The sequence below is a fragment of the Balaenoptera borealis genome (assembly GCF_965194805.1).
Source record: "Balaenoptera borealis genome assembly, chromosome: 3".
Classification (NCBI taxonomy): Eukaryota; Metazoa; Chordata; class Mammalia; order Artiodactyla; family Balaenopteridae; genus Balaenoptera; species Balaenoptera borealis.
Genome location: NC_138866.1, coordinates 68,744,200 through 68,762,436, shown reverse-complemented (window position 1 = coordinate 68,762,436; position 18,237 = coordinate 68,744,200). Strand labels below are relative to the sequence as shown.

The window sequence follows — 18,237 nt, the reverse complement described above, 5'->3', positions numbered from 1 at the left end:
AAACTATGAGATAATACATTTATGTTGTTTAAGAAACCCAATCTGTATTATTTTGTTATAGCAGTCCTAGCAAACTAATACAATTATATAACTAATCCCAATTCTAAGTTTTCTAAATAAATAAAAGAAGGAATTCAGGCAGATTTGTGTGCAACAAAATCTACTACAATGATATTTGCAATACTGAAAAATGAAATCAACTCATTTGTTCAACAATAGAGGGACAGGTTTATAATTTCTGATATAGATATATAAAGCAATTAAAATTACATTTTAAAAGAATGCTTAATGACATAGGAAAATGATCATGAAAAAATGTTAAATGAAAAATCAGTCAAAACATTATTTACACAAAGATCCTACTTTAATAAATATATTTATTTTTGTTTAGACAAAAGAGTAGAAATAAATCTATCAAAATGTAATATGCTAATTGACATTGCCTTTTGGTGATATTTATTTTCTTCTCTTTATTTTTCTGTATTTTTTGTGTATCTACATTGAAAAATTTATTATTATTATTATTATTATTTTTTTCTTTTTGGCTGCATTGGGTCTTTGTTGCTGTGCATGGGCTTTCTCTAGTTGTGGTAAGTGGGGGCTACTCTTCATTGAGGTGTGTGGGCTTCTCATTGCGGTGGCGTCTCTTGTGGAGCATGGGCTCTAGGCACGTGGGCTTCAGTAGTTGTGGCACACGGGCTCAGTAATTGTGGCTTGCGGGCTCTAGAGCACAGGCTCATTAGTTGCGGCACACGGGCTTAGATGCTCCATGTCATGTGGGATCTTCCTGGACCAGGGATCGAACCTGTGTCCCCTGCATTGGCAGGTGGATTCTTAACCACTGCGCCACCAGGGAAATCCGAAAAAATATGTTTGACATTATAAGATGTTCTTATTTAGATAAAATAAACAGAAATAGAATGAAGTCAATAGACCTAAGTAAGTTTTAATTTTAATAATAATAACACATATTTTTACCCTTTTAGTGTAGGTTTGCACGTGTGTGTGTTTATGTAAGCATTTGTAAAATAACAACGGCTTCTATTTTTATTTTCAATAGGACATCTCTATTGGATTCAAAGTTTATGTGATGGAGGAAAATATCTTTTAGGACACTAGCACCAATTAAGATTGAAGTAATTACTATTGCTCTATCTTGAAGTTCAGTGAAACTGTCTCTTGACATCTACAATCTTTGACCCCATACAGGGGATTTTTAATTTCAGACTCTGTACTGTTCAGTTTTAGAATTCCCATTTCTCTTTTTTTTTTTTTAATTTATTTTTTGGCTGTGTTGGGTCTTTGTTGCTGCACACAGGCTTTCTCTCTAGTTGCGGTGAGCGGGAGCTACTGTTCGTTGTGGTGCATGAGCTTCTCATTGTGGTGGCTTCTTTTATTGCAGTGCGTGGGCTCTAGGTGTGCGGGCTTCAGCAGTTGTAGCACAAGGGCTCAGTAGTTGTGGCTCGTGGGCTCTAGATCACAGGCTCAGTAGTTGTGGTGCATGGGCTTAGTTGCTCTGTGGCACGTGGAATCTTCCCAGACCAGGTATCGAACCCGTGTCCCCTGCATTGGCGGGCGGATTCTTAACCACTGTGCCACCAGGGAAGTCCCAGAATTCCCATTTCTTGTAGTTTCTATTTTTCAGCTGAGATTCTTCATCCATTCACTTATGATCAAATTTTCCTTTAAATTCTTGAACCCATTAAAAATAGCTGCTTCAAAATTGTTTACTGATTCCAGTGTTTGATTCACCTTGTACTCTGGTTCTGTTGACTAGTTTTGTTGTTCACTTTCAGTCATTTACAAAATATCTACTATTTTTTTAAAATAACAATGTTCCACATTGTGGCTGATACGTTGTAGAAACTGGATTCTGTTGTCTTCCACTGAAGAGGGAACTCTAGCAGTTTACATGAATGACTGTAAAGAGAAGAAAGGGGAATATGCAGACCTCTTATTCCTAATTTTGAGTAATGTTAGACCCAGAGTTTGTGTTGACATAAATATGTGGAAACTTGAACTTTCAGCAAGTTTCCCCTTTTAGAATGGAGACTTAAGAGGAGTATGTAATAAATGGAATCCTGGCTTAGAGGTCAACTCACAGTGTTTCCACTATGGATCCATCCAGTACTCATTTTCTGAGTCTCTGAATGTATAATTTGAATTAACATACTTGCAGTTGGAGTAATCAACGTATTTGTTCTTTGGCCTGTGGGGCAAGTGCTGTCCCAGTGGAGAAGGCCAAGTGAAAACCTCTGAAACATTCCATGCCCTCCAGTTCTCCCCACCAAGATAGTAAATTAAAAACAATATCATACTCTGTGGGATATGGTAGAGATTAATGCAACATTTAAAGACCTAAAAGATGCAGGTGTGGTTGTCCCTATAAGTCTATTTAATTAGTCAGGTTGGCCCTTATAGAAACTGGATGGGTACTAGAGAATGACTGAAGATGATTGCAGATACTGTGCTGGAGTTGGTCTCATTGTTAGAACAGATTAACAATGCCTCAGTATATGGTATGTGGTTAAAAATTTAGCAAATGCATTCTTTGCTCTTCTAATTTGCAAAGAAAATCATACATAGTTTGCATTCACACATTATGGACAACAGTATTGAGTTACAGTGTTACCTCAGTGTTACATTAATTCTTCCACTCACTGTCATCATATAGTCCCAAAATATCTGGATTATATTGACATCTCACAGAACATCATGCTGATAAATTACATCAATGACATCATGCTGATTGGTCCAGACAAACAGGAGATGGCTAATAACATGAGACTTTGGTAAGACACTTATGTTCCAGAGGGTGAGATATAAACCCCATGAAGATTCAGGGACCATGCCAGTGAAGATTTCAGGTATACAGTGGGCAGGGGAAAGCCACAATTCCCCTCCAAGGAGAAAAATTCCTTAATCTTGTCCCCCTTACCACAAAGTAGGAAGCACATCACCTAGTATTTTTCTTCGGTTCTGTAGGCAATAAATTCCACATATAGGTGTACTTCTCTGGTGTATATACTGGGTGACACAAAACGCCGCCAACTTTGAGTGAGGTCTGGAGCGTTAAATACCTAAATGTAACACCCAAAACCGTAAAACACCTAGAAGAGAACATAGGCAGAACACTCTTCCACATAAATTGTAGCAATATTTTTCTTGGATCAGTATCCTAAGGTAAAATAAACAAAAGCATAAATAAACAAATGGAAACTAATTAAACTTAAAAGCTTTTGCAAAGGAAACCATCAACAAGATGAAAAGATGACCTACTGAATGGGAGAAAATATTTGCAAATGATATGACTATAAGGGGTTAATATCCAAAATATATAAACAGCTCACGCAACTCAACATCAAAAATACAAACAACACCAATTAAAATGGGCAGAAGACCTGAATAGACATTTCTCTGAAGAAGATATACAGATTGCCAAAAAACATATGCAAGGATGCTCAACATCACTAATCATTAGAGAAATGCAAATCACAACTACAGTGAGGTATCACCTCACACCAGTCAGAATGGTCATCATCAAAAAATCTACAAACAATAAATGCTGGAGAGGGTGTGGAGAAAAAGGAACCCTTCTATACTGTTGGTGAGAATGTAAATTGATACAGCCACTATGGAGAACACTATGGAGGTTCCTTAAAAAACTAAAAATAGAACTACCCTACAACCCAGCAATCCCACTACTGGGCATATACCCTGAGAAAACCATAATTCAAAAAGAGTCATGTACCATAATGTTCATTGCAGCTCTATTTACAATAGCCAGGTCATGGAAGTAACCTAAATGCCCATCAACAGACGAATGGATAAAGAAGATGTGGCACATATTACTGTAATGAGTAATAATGGAATATTACTCAGCCGTAAAAAGAAACAAAATTGAGTTATTTATAGTGAGGTGGATGGACCTAAAGACTGTCATACAGAGTGAAGTAAGTCAGAAAGAGAAAAACAAATACCGTATGCTAACACATATGTATGGGATCTTAAAAAAAAATGGTTCTGAAGAACCTAGGGGCAGGACAGGAATAAAGACACAGACGTAGAGAATGGACTTGAGGACACAGGGAGGGGGAAGGATAAGCTGGGACGAAGTGAGAGAGTGACATAGACATATATACACTACCAAATGTAAAATAGATAGCTAGTGGGAAGCAGCTGCATAGCACAGGGAGATCAGCTCAGTGCTTTGTGACCACCTAGAGGGGTGGGATAGGGAGGGTGGGAGGGAGACAGAAGGAGGGGATATGGGGATATATGTATATACATATAGCTGATTCACTTTGTTATACAGCAGAAACTAACACAACATTGTAAAGCAATTATACTCCAATAAAGATGTTAAAAAAAAACCCACACAATGAGATAGCATCTCACACCTGTGAGAGTGGCTATCATTAAAAAGAACACAAATAACAAATGTTGGCAAGGACGTGGAGAAAAGGGAACCCTCCTACACTGTTTGTTGGAATGTAAATTGGTGTAGTCACTATGAAAAACAGGATGAAGCTTTCTTAAAAAACTAAAAATGGAACTACCATATGATCCAGCAATTCACCTCCTGAGTATATATCTGGAAAAAATCAAAGCACTAATTTAAAAAGATACATTCTCCCTAGTGTCATAGCAGCACTATTTACCATAGCCAAGATGTGGGAACAACCCAAATGCCCATCAACAAATGATTGGATTAAGAAGGTGTAGCATATATATACACAATGCAATACCACTTAGCCATAGCAAAGAATGAAATTTTGCCATTTGCAATCACATGGATAGACTTGGATGGTATTATGTTAAGTGACATAAGTCAGACAGCAAAAGACAAATATTATATGATATCACTTATATGTGGAATCTAAAAAATAAAACAAACTAGTGAATATAACAAAAAAGAAACAGACTCACAGGCATAAGAACAACCTAGTGGTTACCAGTAGGGAGAGGCAAGTGTGGAGGAGCAAGATAGGTGTAGGGGATTAAGAGGTACAAACTATGCTGTATAAAATAAATAAGCTACAAGGATATATTGTACAACATAGGGAATATAGCCAAAGTATTATATATTTTATAATAACTATAAATGGAATATAATCTTTAAAAATTGTGGATCATTATGTCATACACCTTTAACTTTTATGATATTATTCATCAAATATACCTCAATAGAAAAGAATGAAATAATTAGTACATCATATTCTGTTCCTTTTTAAAAAAAATTTATTATGTTACTAGAAATCATTTATGGTGATTTTTGTAGTTGTTCATTTGTTTTCACTGCTGTGTAATTTCTATTGTGAACTTAACACTATTTACTTATCTATTCTCCTGTGGATGGACATTGGTGGATTCATAATTTTCATCAGTTCTGGAGAAGTCTCAGATACTATCTCTGCAAAAGTACCTCTCATCCATTCTCTCTCTTTTTCTAGTATTTCAATGAAATATATGATGTAGTCTAATTCTGTCTCTATATTTGGATCCTATCATTCATATTTTTCATCTTTTTGTTCTCTGTACTGCATTCTAGATAATTTCTTAAGATCTATCTTCTCACTCACTATCTTCACTTTGGCTTAGTCTAACCTGCCTTTAAACATGCCCTTTTGGTTTTTAACTTCAAAATTATATTCTCTATCTCTAAAATTTCAACTTCGCCCCCTTTCAAATCTCTGTCCATGTTTTTGTTACTCTTCTGCATTTTTGAGACTGCCCATTCTATTTTATTAAACATTTCATTAGTTGAAATTTTATATTTTGATTCTCAGAATGTCAGTATCTGAAATCCTTGGGAATAAATCTGTTGTTTGATGTTTCTACTGATTCATGTATGATGGCTTGTATTCTTACATGCTTGGAGATACTTGATTAAGAGGTCATGTTTCATCTTAATTTGTGAGAACCTTGGACACCTCTATGCAAACATAACAAGTTGTAAGCATTCAGCTTCTATTAGAGCAGATTATACTTCTTTCTTTCTACTGTTGAAGCCTAAGTTCCTTAAAAGTACCAACCTTGTCTTCTTTCCTTCATTAAATAAGCATTTAATTATTTAGGAGGGGATTAACAGCCTAAGATCACTTCAAGTTTTTTCTAGAGTCTCTTTCTAATACAAGAGTCTGAGTTTCAGATCCCCTTTCTCGTAGTTAGCTCCTAATGGTAAGGAGACTATCAACCTGAAACTACTTAAGCTTCTTTCTAGAGCCACTGGCTAATGCAAGAGCCTGGGGCTCAGCTCTTCTTCCTTGAAGCTTACTTGAGACTTTCCTGATGAGAGTGCTAATACTGACATTTACCTTCAGGGAAGCTTCATGGTTCTGATTTGCTTGCTGCCTGCTGACTCTACTCCAGGTTCAGAAAACAGATATTTTCCCCTGTAGGGGGTGCCCTCAGTATTTCCCTTATTTCCTGTGACCTCAGCAATGCATAGAAAGCGGTTCTATCAAATATTTGGTTGTTCTATAGCAGGAAGGTCCTTTGGACTATTTGGGGTCATAATGCAGTACATGGACTTGACATGTGAATTTGTATTTTTCATTATTTATTTTTTTTCAAAAAGAACACAAATACTTTATTAAATCAGGATAAGAGACCAGATGTCCCAACTTGTATCCCAATTTTACATTATTTCATTGAATTTTTGCCATTTTTTATTATTGTTATGCTTGATATACAATATTTTATTAGTTTCAGGTGTACAACATAGTGATTTGAAATTTTTATCATTACGAAATAATCACCACAGTAAGTCCAGTTACCATCTGTCACCATACAAAACTGCCACAATATTATTGACTTTATTGCCTATGCTGTACATTTTATCCTTGTGATATATTTATCTCATGTCTGGAATTTTGTACCTCTTAATCTCCTTCACCTATTTTCTCCATTCCCCCGACCCCCCTTCTCTCTAGAAACCACCAGTTTGTTCTATCTATGAGTCTGTTTCTGTTTTGTTGAAATGTGCACTTTTTGTTTTTTTCTTTGAAATGTGCATTTTTAATAAGCTCTTCCCCATACTCTACTTATGCACACCAAAGTATGAGAATCAGTGTTACAGACTAGGCATGGAAATGAATGGCATGTTCAGCAATGGTGAGTGTTCTGTTCTGACTGAACCTAAGACTGTAAGAGGACATATTAAACTAAAAATGTTGATTAGATTCAGAGGCTTGAAGGACTTTAAATGCAATTCTAAAGAGTTTGGAATTTTTCTGGCTATGGAGAGTAATAAAAGTGTTTCAAACAGAATAATTTAAAACTGAGGAAGAATTGACAAGACTTTGTACCTAATTGCACATGAGAGGTGTAGGAGAAATCAAAGGTCATAGATGTATGATTCCAAGGTCATACACAGAAGCTATTATTGAGATTCTCTTGTGCTTGGCCTATGTTCAACATTTCATTTGCCATGATTTGATTATCTTGGGGAGAATTTTGTAATTTTCTCCTTCTCTTTGTCTGTCTATCTGTTTCTCTCTATATATTTATCTATATCTATATTATATAGAATGAGTTATTCAAGTTCAAGACACCTGAGATCTTCACCATATTTTCTGACAAATTCTGCAACAAGATTACATTTACGTTCACTGTCTCAGCCAGCATAAAGTTTTTTTGTGAACATACATAATCAGGTGCATATTTACTTTTTTTAAGAGCATTTTTAAGCTTACAGAAAAGCCACTCACAAAGTATAGACAGCCTCAGATACCCATCCCAGCCCAAGCCCCACCCCCAGTCTTCTCTTAACATCATACGTTGTGTTGTTAAAACTGACGAACCGGGAGACAGGATCAAGATGGCAAAGTAGGAAGATCCTGAGCTTACTTCCTCATATGAGCACACCAAAATTATAACTACTTACAGAGCAACTATCTCTGAGAGCAACCTGAAGACTAGCAGAAAAGCTTTTCCACAACTAAAGATATAAAGAAGGTGTCACAACAGCTGGGTAGGAGGGGGCAGAGATGAGGTCTGGTCAGGACCCACACCTACGGTCAATTAATCTTCGACAAATGAGGCAAGAATATACAACAGAGAAAAGACAGTCTCTCTAGCAAGTGGTGTTGGGAAAGCTGGACAGCCTCATGTAAATCAATGAAATTAGAATACTTCCTCACACCATATACAAATATAAACTCAAAATAGTTTAAAGACCTAAATATAAGACATGACACCATAAAATTCCTAGAAGAGAACATAGGCAAAACATTCTCAGACATAATCCATAGCAAAATTTTCTTAGATCAGCCCCCAGGCAAAAGAAATAAAAGCAAAAAATAAACTAATGGAACCTAATCAAATTTAAAAGCTTTTGCACAGCAAAGGAAACCATCAACAAAATGAAAAGACAACCTACGGAATGGGAGAAAATGTTTGCAAATAAGGAGACCAATAAGGGGTTAAATTTCAAAATATACAAACAGCTTATACAACTCACTATAAAAAAAGGAAACAACCCAATCAAAAAATGGGCAGAAGACTTAAATAGACATTTCCCCAAAGAAGACACACAGATGGCCAACAGGCAAATGAAAGATGTTGAACATTGCTAATTATCAGAGAAATGCACATCAAAACCACAATGTGGTACCACTTCACACCAGTCAGAATGGCTATCATCATAAAGTCTAAAAATAATAAATGCTGGAGAGGGTGTGAAGAAAAGGGAACCCTCCTATACTGTTGGTGAGAATATATAATAAACTGGTGTGGCCACTATGGAAGACAGTATGGAGGTTCCTTAAAAAACTAAATATAGAGCTACCATATGATCCAGCACTGCTGGGTATATATATACGAAGAAAAGGAAAACACTAATTTGAAAAAGATACATGCACCTCAATGTTCATAGCAGCATTATTTACAATAGCCAAGATATGGAAGCAACCTAAGTGTCCATCAACTGATGAATAGATAAAAAAGAAGCGGTATATATAGACAATGGAATGTTCCTCAGCCATAAAAAGAACGAAATATTGCCTTTTGTGGCAATGTGGGTGGACCTAGAGAATATAATACTAAGAGAAGTCAGACAAAGACAAATACTATATGATATCACTTACATGTGGAATCTAAAAAATAATACAAATGAATCTATATACAAAACAGAAACAGACTCAAAGACATAGAAAACAAACTTACAGTTACCAGAAGGTAATGGGAGGAAGGAGGGATAAATTAGGAGTATGGGATTAACAGACATAAACTACTATATATAAAATAGATAAACAACAAGATTTTACTGTATAACACAGGGAACAATATTCAGTAGCTTGTAAAATCCTAAAATAAAAATAATCTGAATAAATTATATATATTTGTGTCATATATATACATATACAATGTATATATGTGCATATATATATAAAACAATCACTTTGCTGTATACCTGAAACTAACACAACATTGTAAGTCAACTATACTTCAGCAAAAAAAAAAGTGGCTACACTAAACAACAGATTTACTTTTATGTATGTATGTAGGTATCTTTCTTCCAGTTTTATTGAGCTATAATTGACATGCAGCACTGTATTAAGTTTCAGGTGTACCACGTGATTCAGTTAGATACATCATGAAATGATGACCACAGTATGTTTAGTGAACATTCATCTTCTCATATGGATACAAAATTAAAGAAATAGAAAAAAAACTTCTTTGTGATGAGAACTCTTAGGATTTACTGTCCTAACAACTTTCCTGTATGACACACAGCAGTGTTAGTTATATTCATCATCTTGTACATCACATCCCTAGTACTTATTTATCTTATAACTTGAAGTTTGTACCTTTGATTGCCTTCATTTAATTTCTCCTTCTCCACCCCCCACATCTGGTAACCATAAATCTGATCTCTTTTTCTATGAGTTTGTTTTTGAAGTACAATTGACCTACAACACTATGTTAATTTCTGTTACAAAACATAGTATTTTTTTGTATCCAAAGTACATATATTTTTAAAAATTCCCAAATCTCAACAGTAATAAAACAAATAAACCAAATTTTTTAAATGGCAAAACATCTGAACAGACATTTCACCAAAGAAGATATATCGCTGGCAAATAAGCTCATGAAAAGATGCTCAACATAACCAGCCATTAGCTATTTGGGAAATGCCAATTAAAATCACAATGAGATACAACCTCACACCTATCAGAATAGCTTAAATGTTTTAAAATGTCAATTCCATGTCTGGCAAGAACACAGGGTAACTGGAACTCTCATACATTGTTTTTTTTTTTTCTATTTCTTTTATTTTTTTTTAACATCTTTATTGGAGTATAATTGCTTTACAATGGTGTGTTAGTTTCTGCTGTATAACAAAGTGAATCAGCTATACATATAAATATATCCCCATATCTCCTCCCTCTTGTGTCTCCCTCCCACCCTCCCTATCCCATCCTTCCAGGTGGTCACAAAGCACTGAGCTGATCTCCCTGTGCTATGCAGCTGCTTCCCACTAGCTAGCTATTTCACATTTGGTAGTGTATATATGTCCATGTCACTCTCTCACTTCGTCCCAGCTTACCCTTCCCCCTCCCCGTGTCCTCAAATCCATTCTCTACATCTGCGTCTTTATTCCTGTTCTGCCCCTAGGTTCTTCAGAACCATTTTTTTTTTTTTAGATCTCATATATATGTGTTAGCATACGGTATTTGTTTTTCTCTTTCTGACTTACTTCACTCTGTATGACAGTCTCTAGGTCCACCCACCTCACTATAAATAACTCAGTTTCGTTTCTTTTTATGGCTGAGTAATATTCCTTTGTATATATGTGCCACATCTTTATCCATTCATCTGTCAATGGACACTAGGTTGCTTCCATGTCCTGGCTATTGTAAATAGAGCTGCAATGAACACTGTGGGACATGACTCTTTTTGAATTATGGTCTTCTCAGGGTATATGCCCAGTAGTGGGATTGCTGGGTCATATGGCAGTTCTATTTTTAGTTTTTTAAGGAACCTCCATACTATTCTCCATAGTGGCTCTATCAGTTTACATTCTCACCAACAGTGCAAGAGGGTTCCCTTTTCTCCACACCCTCTCCAGCATTTATTGTTTGTAGATTTTTTGATGATGACCATTCTGACTGGTGTGAGGTGATACCTCATTGTAGTTGTGATTTGCATTTCTCTAATGATTAGTGATGTTGAGCATCCTTGCATGTGTTTGTTGGCAATCTGTATACCTGATTTGGAGAAATGTCTATTCAGATCTTCTGCCCATTTTTGGATTGGGTTGTTTGTTTTTTTGATATTGAGCTGCATGAGCTGCTTGTACATTTTGGAGATTAATCCTTTGTCAGTTGCTTCGTTTGCAAATATTTTCTCCCATTCTGAGGGTTGTCTTTTCTTCTTGTTTATGTTTTCTTTTTCTGTGCCAAAGCTTTTAAGTTTCATTAGGTCCCATTTGTTTATTTTTGTTTTTATTTCCATTTCTCTAGGAGTGGGTCAAAAAGGATCTTGCTGTGATTTATGTCATAGAGTGTTCTGCCTATGTTTTCCTCTAAGAGTTTTATAGTGTCTGGCCTTACTTTTAGGTCTTTAATCCATTTTGAGTTTATTTTTGTGTATGGTGTTAGGGAGTGTTCTAATTTCATTCTTTTACATGTAGCTGTCCAGTTTTCCCAGCACCACTTATTGAAGAGGCTGTCTTTTCTCCATTGTATATTCTTGCCTCCTTTATCAAAAATAAGGTGACCATATGTGCGTGGAAAACATAGTATTTTGATATTTCTATACATTTCAAAATGATCACCACAATAAGTCTAGTACGATATGTCACAAAAGAAAAATATTACATATGTATTGACTACATTCTCCACACTGTACATTTCATACCAGTGACTCATTTATTTTGCAATGGGAAGTTTGTATCTGTTAATCTCCATCACCTATTTCTTTTCTCCTTGCACTCCCCTCCCCTTTGGCAACAACCTGTTTGTCCTCTGTATCTATCACTCTGTTTCTGTTTTGTTATGTTTGTTCATTTGTTTTGTTTTTTAGATTACACATATAATGAAATCATACAGTATTTTTCTTTCTTTGTTTGACTTATTTCACTTAGTATAATATCCTCTAGGTTCATCCATGTTGTTCCAAATGGCAAGATTTCATTATTTTTTATGACTAACTTTTCATTGTCTATGTATACCACATTTTCTCTATTTATTTATTTGATAGGCACTTGGGTTGCTTCCATATCTTGTCTATTGTAAATAATGCTGCAATGAACATAGGGGTGCATATCTCTTTTCTAATTAGTGCTTTTATTTTCTTTGGATAAATACCCAGGAGTGGAATTGCTGTATCATATGGTAGTTCTATTTTTAATTTTTTGAGAAATTTCCATATTGTTTTCCAGACTGGCTGCACCAATTTACATTTCTATTTATTATTATTATTTTGGTGGAGCTGCGCAGCATGTGGGATCTTAGTTTCCAGACCGGGAATCGAACCCACACCCACTGCAGTGGAAGCACAGAGTCTTAACCACTGGACCGCCACAAGGGTTCCCTTTTTTCCACAACCTCGCCAACACTTGTTATTTGCTATCTTTTTGGTAGTAGCCATTCTGATAAGTATGACGTGATATCTCACTGTGGTTTTGATTTGCATTTCCATGATGTTTAGTGATGTTGAGCATCTTTTCATGTGCCTGTTGGCATGAAACAACAGATTTTCCCTGTAGATGAAACAGTGTTCTATTAGAAGGAGATGCCATCTAGGACTTTCATAACTAGAGAGGACAGGTCAATGGCTGGCTTCAAAGCTTCAAAGGACAGGCTGACTCTGTCTTTTTTTTTTTTTTTTTTTTTTTTTAGGGGCTAATGGAGCTGGTGAGTTTAAGTTGAAGCCAATGCTCACTTACCATTCCCCAAATCCTAGGCCCCTTAAGAATTATGCTAAGTCTACTGTGCCGGTGCTCTGTAAACGGAACAACAAAGCCTGGATGACAGCACATCTATTTACAACATGGTTTACTGCATATTTTAAGCCTACTGTTGAGAACTGCTTCTCAGAAAAAAAGAATCCTTTCAAAACATTACTGCTCAATGACAATGCACCTGGTTACTCAATAGCACTGATCGAGATGTACAATGAAATTAACGTTTTTTTTCATGCCTGCTAACACAGCATCCACACTACAGCTCATGGATCAAGGATTAATTTTGACTTTCAAGTCTTACTATTGGAGAAAGGCCATAACTGCCACAGACTGATTTCTCTGATGGATCTGGGCAATGTAAATTGAAAAGCTTCTGTAAAGGATTGACCATCTTGCATATTATTAAGAACATTCATAATTTATGGGAAGACGTCAAAATATCAACATTAACAGGAATTTGGAAGAAGTTGATTCTAACCCTCATGGATGACTCTGAAGGGTCCAAGACTTCACTGGAGGAAGTAATGCAGATGTGGCAGAAATAGCAAGAGAAGTAGAATTAGAATTGGAGTCTGAAGACGTGACTGAATTACTGCAATCTTATAATAAAACTTAAACAGATGAGGGGTTGCTGCTTATGGATGAGGAAAGATAGTGGTTTCTTGAGAAAGAATCTATATCTGGTGAAGATGCTGTGCTGATTGTTGAAATGATAACAAATGATTTAGAATAGTACATAAATTAACTTAGTTGATAAAGCAGAGGCAGGGTTTGAGAGATTGACTCCAACGTTGAAAGAAGTTCTACTGTGAGTAAAATGCTGTCAAACAGCACTGCCTGCTGCAGATAAACTGTTCATGAGAGGAAGGGTCAACTGATGCAGCAAACTTCATTGTTGTCTTATTTTAAGAAACTGCCACGGCCACCCCAATCTTCAGCAGCCACCACCCTGCTCAGTCAGCAGCCATGAACATAGAAGGAAGACCCTCTACCAGCAAAAAGATTATGACTCAAGGCTCAGATTATGGTTAGCATTTTTTTTAGCAATAAAGTAGTTTTAAATTAAGATAGGTCCATTTTTTAGACATAATGCTATTGCACACTTAAGAGACTACAGTATAGTGTGCACATAACTCATATGCACTGGGAAACCAAAAAAATTCATGTGATTTGCTTTTATTTTGATACTTGCTTTATTGCAGTGATCTGGAATTGAACTCACAATATCTCTGAGGCATGTCTGTATAGAGATTAACTGATATAACATACGTAAACCTCCAAGCAAGTACCTGTGCTTGTTAACTACTACATTAATTCTGCTAATGACAAAGATTGTAACAGAGTTTATCAGAGAAAACCTGTTAAATCTGCTTTTAAAAATTTCTCTCTAAACTCAGAGCTGGAAGAAGTCTACAGAAAATTGAATAAAAATTATTAGACTGGGGCTTCCCTGGTGGCGCAGTGGTTAGGAATCCGCCTGCTAATGCAGGGGACATGGGTTCGAGCCCTGGTTCAGGAAGATCGCACATGCTGCAGAGCAGTTAGGCCCGTGCGCCACAACTACTGAGCCTGCGCCCTAGAGCCCGCGCACCTAGAGCCGGTGCTCCAAGACGAGAGAGGCCACCACAATGAGAAGCCCGTGAACGGCAATGAAGAGTAGCCCCTGCTAACCGCAACTAAAAAGAAAGCCCACGCACAGCAACGAAGACCCAACGCAGCCAAAAATAAATTAATTAAAAAAAATTATTAGACTCCTGTCTGCAAATCCAGTAGAAGAGCTGCCACATAGTTATGGGGTTTGTTCATTGTAATGCAGTCTTCATGTGGCCCATTTTACCTGTATGTTAAATAAATGCCATTTGAGACCTGATCAAGTTTTTGTATTTAGCTTACTAAAGCGGGAACCTAGCCCAGCTGGCATTCTGGGACTCCTTCCATCTTTGGTTTGACTTGATGATTCAGTGAAGTACTTGCTGTTCTTGCATCAGAAGTAGCAGTGTTAATTCCTTTTTGCCAAATACTTTCACATAGCTCAGGCTGAGATCCCTGGATGATTGCTTATTGCACAGTCACTGAAGCAGCTGGTGGAAAAGTCCATGTTGATCCCTTTGAGGCCTATGCCTTTGGAAAACATTCTGAGTTGTTCTACATTTCAGAGGAGCAAGTGACATGGTACAAAACTACCAAGGATTCTCCTTTTAGTCTTCACTGGCTGGTAGGAACTCCATGGATAGTTCTTTAGCATCCTAAACTTAGGTTGATCATATAACTTTTCATCCAGGGAACATTCTTTTGAGAATGAAAGGGGGGCATAGTTAATAATTAAGTTGGGACAACAGATGTAAATTGGGACTGTCCTGAGTAAATTGGGCTGTATAGCCATTCCACTAGACTCTACAGTCTCTGATCCTGTCATTCTTTTTTAGTTCAGTTCCCACACCTGAATAGCCCCATTTCTCTGCCTTCTGTGTACTGTGGACGAATGTCCCAGGACATCCTATAACTACTTTTGTTTTCCTCCTACAGTATTACTATTCCTACTGCAAAAAAAAGTGTTACTATTCCTCCTTGGTTCTCATCAGTTAGTCCCAAACTTGCCTCATATCAAAGACAATACTGTGGACATCTTCCAAAGCCATCCTCATCATTTATTCATTCCACAAGTATTTACTGAGTGCCTATTTTGAAGCAGGAGCTGTTCTATGTGCAGGGAAACAAGAACACATACGACATAATGTGCCTGCCTAATGGAGCTTATATTCTACTGGACAGACACAATACACAATAAATTAAAAGATACATATTTTAGATAGAGAAAGTTACAGTGAAAAAAAAAAATAGAACAGGGATGGTGCCTGGGTGAAAGGAGACCACTTTAGATAGACTGTACTCTGAAGACCTCTGAGACCTGAAAGATAAGGAGCCAGATATATGGATGTAATTATCTAGAGGGAAGAGTATTGTAGGAAGGACAAACAGTAAGTGTAAACACATTCAAGTAGGAATGATCTTAATGGCTACAGAAAGTATATAAAGTATAAACATATAAAGTACAAGAAAAAAAGAAAGTATATAAAGTATAAGGAGTGTGTCAATGTGGAGAGAATGAGTGGAAGAGTGCTGAGGGGTTAGATCATTTATGGCTAGGTAGGCAGGCCATGATACAGAATCTGAAGTTTTAATTCTAATCGCAGTGGAAAGCTTGTCAGCAGTTTTAAGCATGTGAGCAGAATAATCTGATTTATATTCTTTAAAAGATCACTCTGGTTATCAGAAGAGACTACATTGCAAGGGATAAGAGTTCAGGGCGATCAGGTAAATTACTATTGTAATAACCCTAATAACAGAGGTTGGAGGTAAATTACTATTGTAATAACCCCAATAACAGATGTTGGAGGTTTGAACTAGGGTGGTAGTAGTGAAGATGGTAACAAATGGCTAAATGCAAGGAGTATTTTGGATGTAATGCTTATAGGAATTGCTACAAGTGGTGACGAAAGGAAGAAAAAATGATTCCTATATTTATAGTTTGGGTGAATGGGGTGCCAGTTAACTAAGATGGAGAAAGTGTGTGTGTGTGTGTGTGTGTGTGCACGTGTGTGTGCACATGGGCGCATGCTAGAGGGAATTTCAGGCCCATGGTATTTCCCCTTCTTAGTTCTAGAGTTTCACACTATGAATCATTGAACAGAAAGAAAGAAGGAACCTGGACCACTGATGGCATTTTGGAGTTTGATTCACAGCTCTCATGACTGAAACTGTCTCTAGCTGATGCATGTGCTTTCAAGATCATTTGCCAACTGACCCACTCCAGCACTTCCGTAAACTAGTTAATTTTTATTCTTCTGTGTGGCATCTTTAGTGCAGGCAAAAACACAAGTCTTTCGGTTCTCTAAAGATTTTAGGTATGGTTCTGCTCCTGAGCCTTGGCACATGCCATTGTTGCTAACCTCTCTGTCTCCATCACTAGATGGAGAGACCATGAGGGCAGGCACGCCTCTGAGTCTTTTGCAAGTCAATAAAGTCCAGAGCATAGTGCCTTGCATATAGAAGGCACTCAGTGCTTGTCAAATGACATTTAATTCTCCTCCGGTGAGCTTATTAAGTCCCTCCCCTTTCCATTCAATAGTTCTTAATTACTTTAAAACCTGGCTTAAAATGAATTTTTTCCATGATGAATCCCACCTGATTATGACCATGCCTCCACTTGGCCTTTTCGTGGTACTTATGTAACTCTGGTTAATAAAAGTGTCCATAAAAAAAAAAAAAAAAAAAAAAGAATTTGACAAAAAATAAATAAAAAATAAAAGTGTCCATCTAAGTCTTCTTGATGAATGTCCTAGTTTTCTAATACATATTAAAATGCTCTGTGGAGAGGAATCCTGTACCCTGCACTCATTTTTTGACTATTCCCATACAAAACCTGATATAATGTTCTCTTATACCGTAAGAGCTTAATAAATATTGTTGACTAAACCTTGGAAATTCACTTGGGCCAATCTTCTCCCTGATGTTCTAATTTCCACCCAAAGGAATAGCTTCCTGTAAGAAGAATCAATTAGTCAGATAACCATATTTTAAATTTCCAAACAAATAGCTCAACAAAAATGACAATCTGTGATTTGGGAATAAAGAAGTAGTTTCAGTCTAAGTGCCATATCTATGGTATTATTGTTGGTTATAATGAGGTAAAAGTATCTGTATACCCTATGTAAATATTTATTATTTTCTTGTTATTTTAGCTTTACAATTCCCCAGGATATATCACCTACACTGATGACACCTATATTAATTGGGATGTTTATTCTTTGCATGGAGTCTAAAATAATTAGAGTCATGTGTTTGATATTCAGGAGTAAAAGAATTTACAAACTAGTGGACAAGCGAGAACAAGCTGAGAAAGCACAAATCATTCACTTTGTTCACTGTGGGCACAATTACACTACGATCTGCAATACTCTTTTCATATACAATTGATCATTAACTTATTTTAACTTTCTGAAGTTGCTTGAACTAAGGGTAGCTACAGATTTCAGTACATTACAATATGTATCTAATTCACTGGTTTGGACATTTTTGAATGAAAAGATGTAGTATAATGCAGAATAAAGGAAACTGAGAGAACAAAGCATAATTTCCACTTACCAAAAATCTAAAGGTTAAATAGATGAGAACTCAAGATTTGAATTCGTTTCCCAGAACAGTGCTTTATTACCAAAATAAACTTGAGACCACCACTTAACTGCAAAGAAAAATCAACAAAGACATTAGATAGTCATTAATCATCCTAAATAAACAGTACTTTTTAAGTGTCTGATTGACAC

The 18,237-nt window shown here is 36.4% G+C and overlaps 1 long non-coding RNA gene across 1 annotated transcript; it reads left to right on the top strand.

The window, feature by feature from the left end:
- Positions 1–727: 727 nt before the first annotated feature.
- Positions 728–17,186, top strand: LOC309625143. Its single transcript, XR_014242350.1, has 2 exons — positions 728–16,228; positions 16,270–17,186. It is a non-coding gene; the product is annotated as an uncharacterized lncRNA (long non-coding RNA).
- Positions 17,187–18,237: the final 1,051 nt, after the last annotated feature.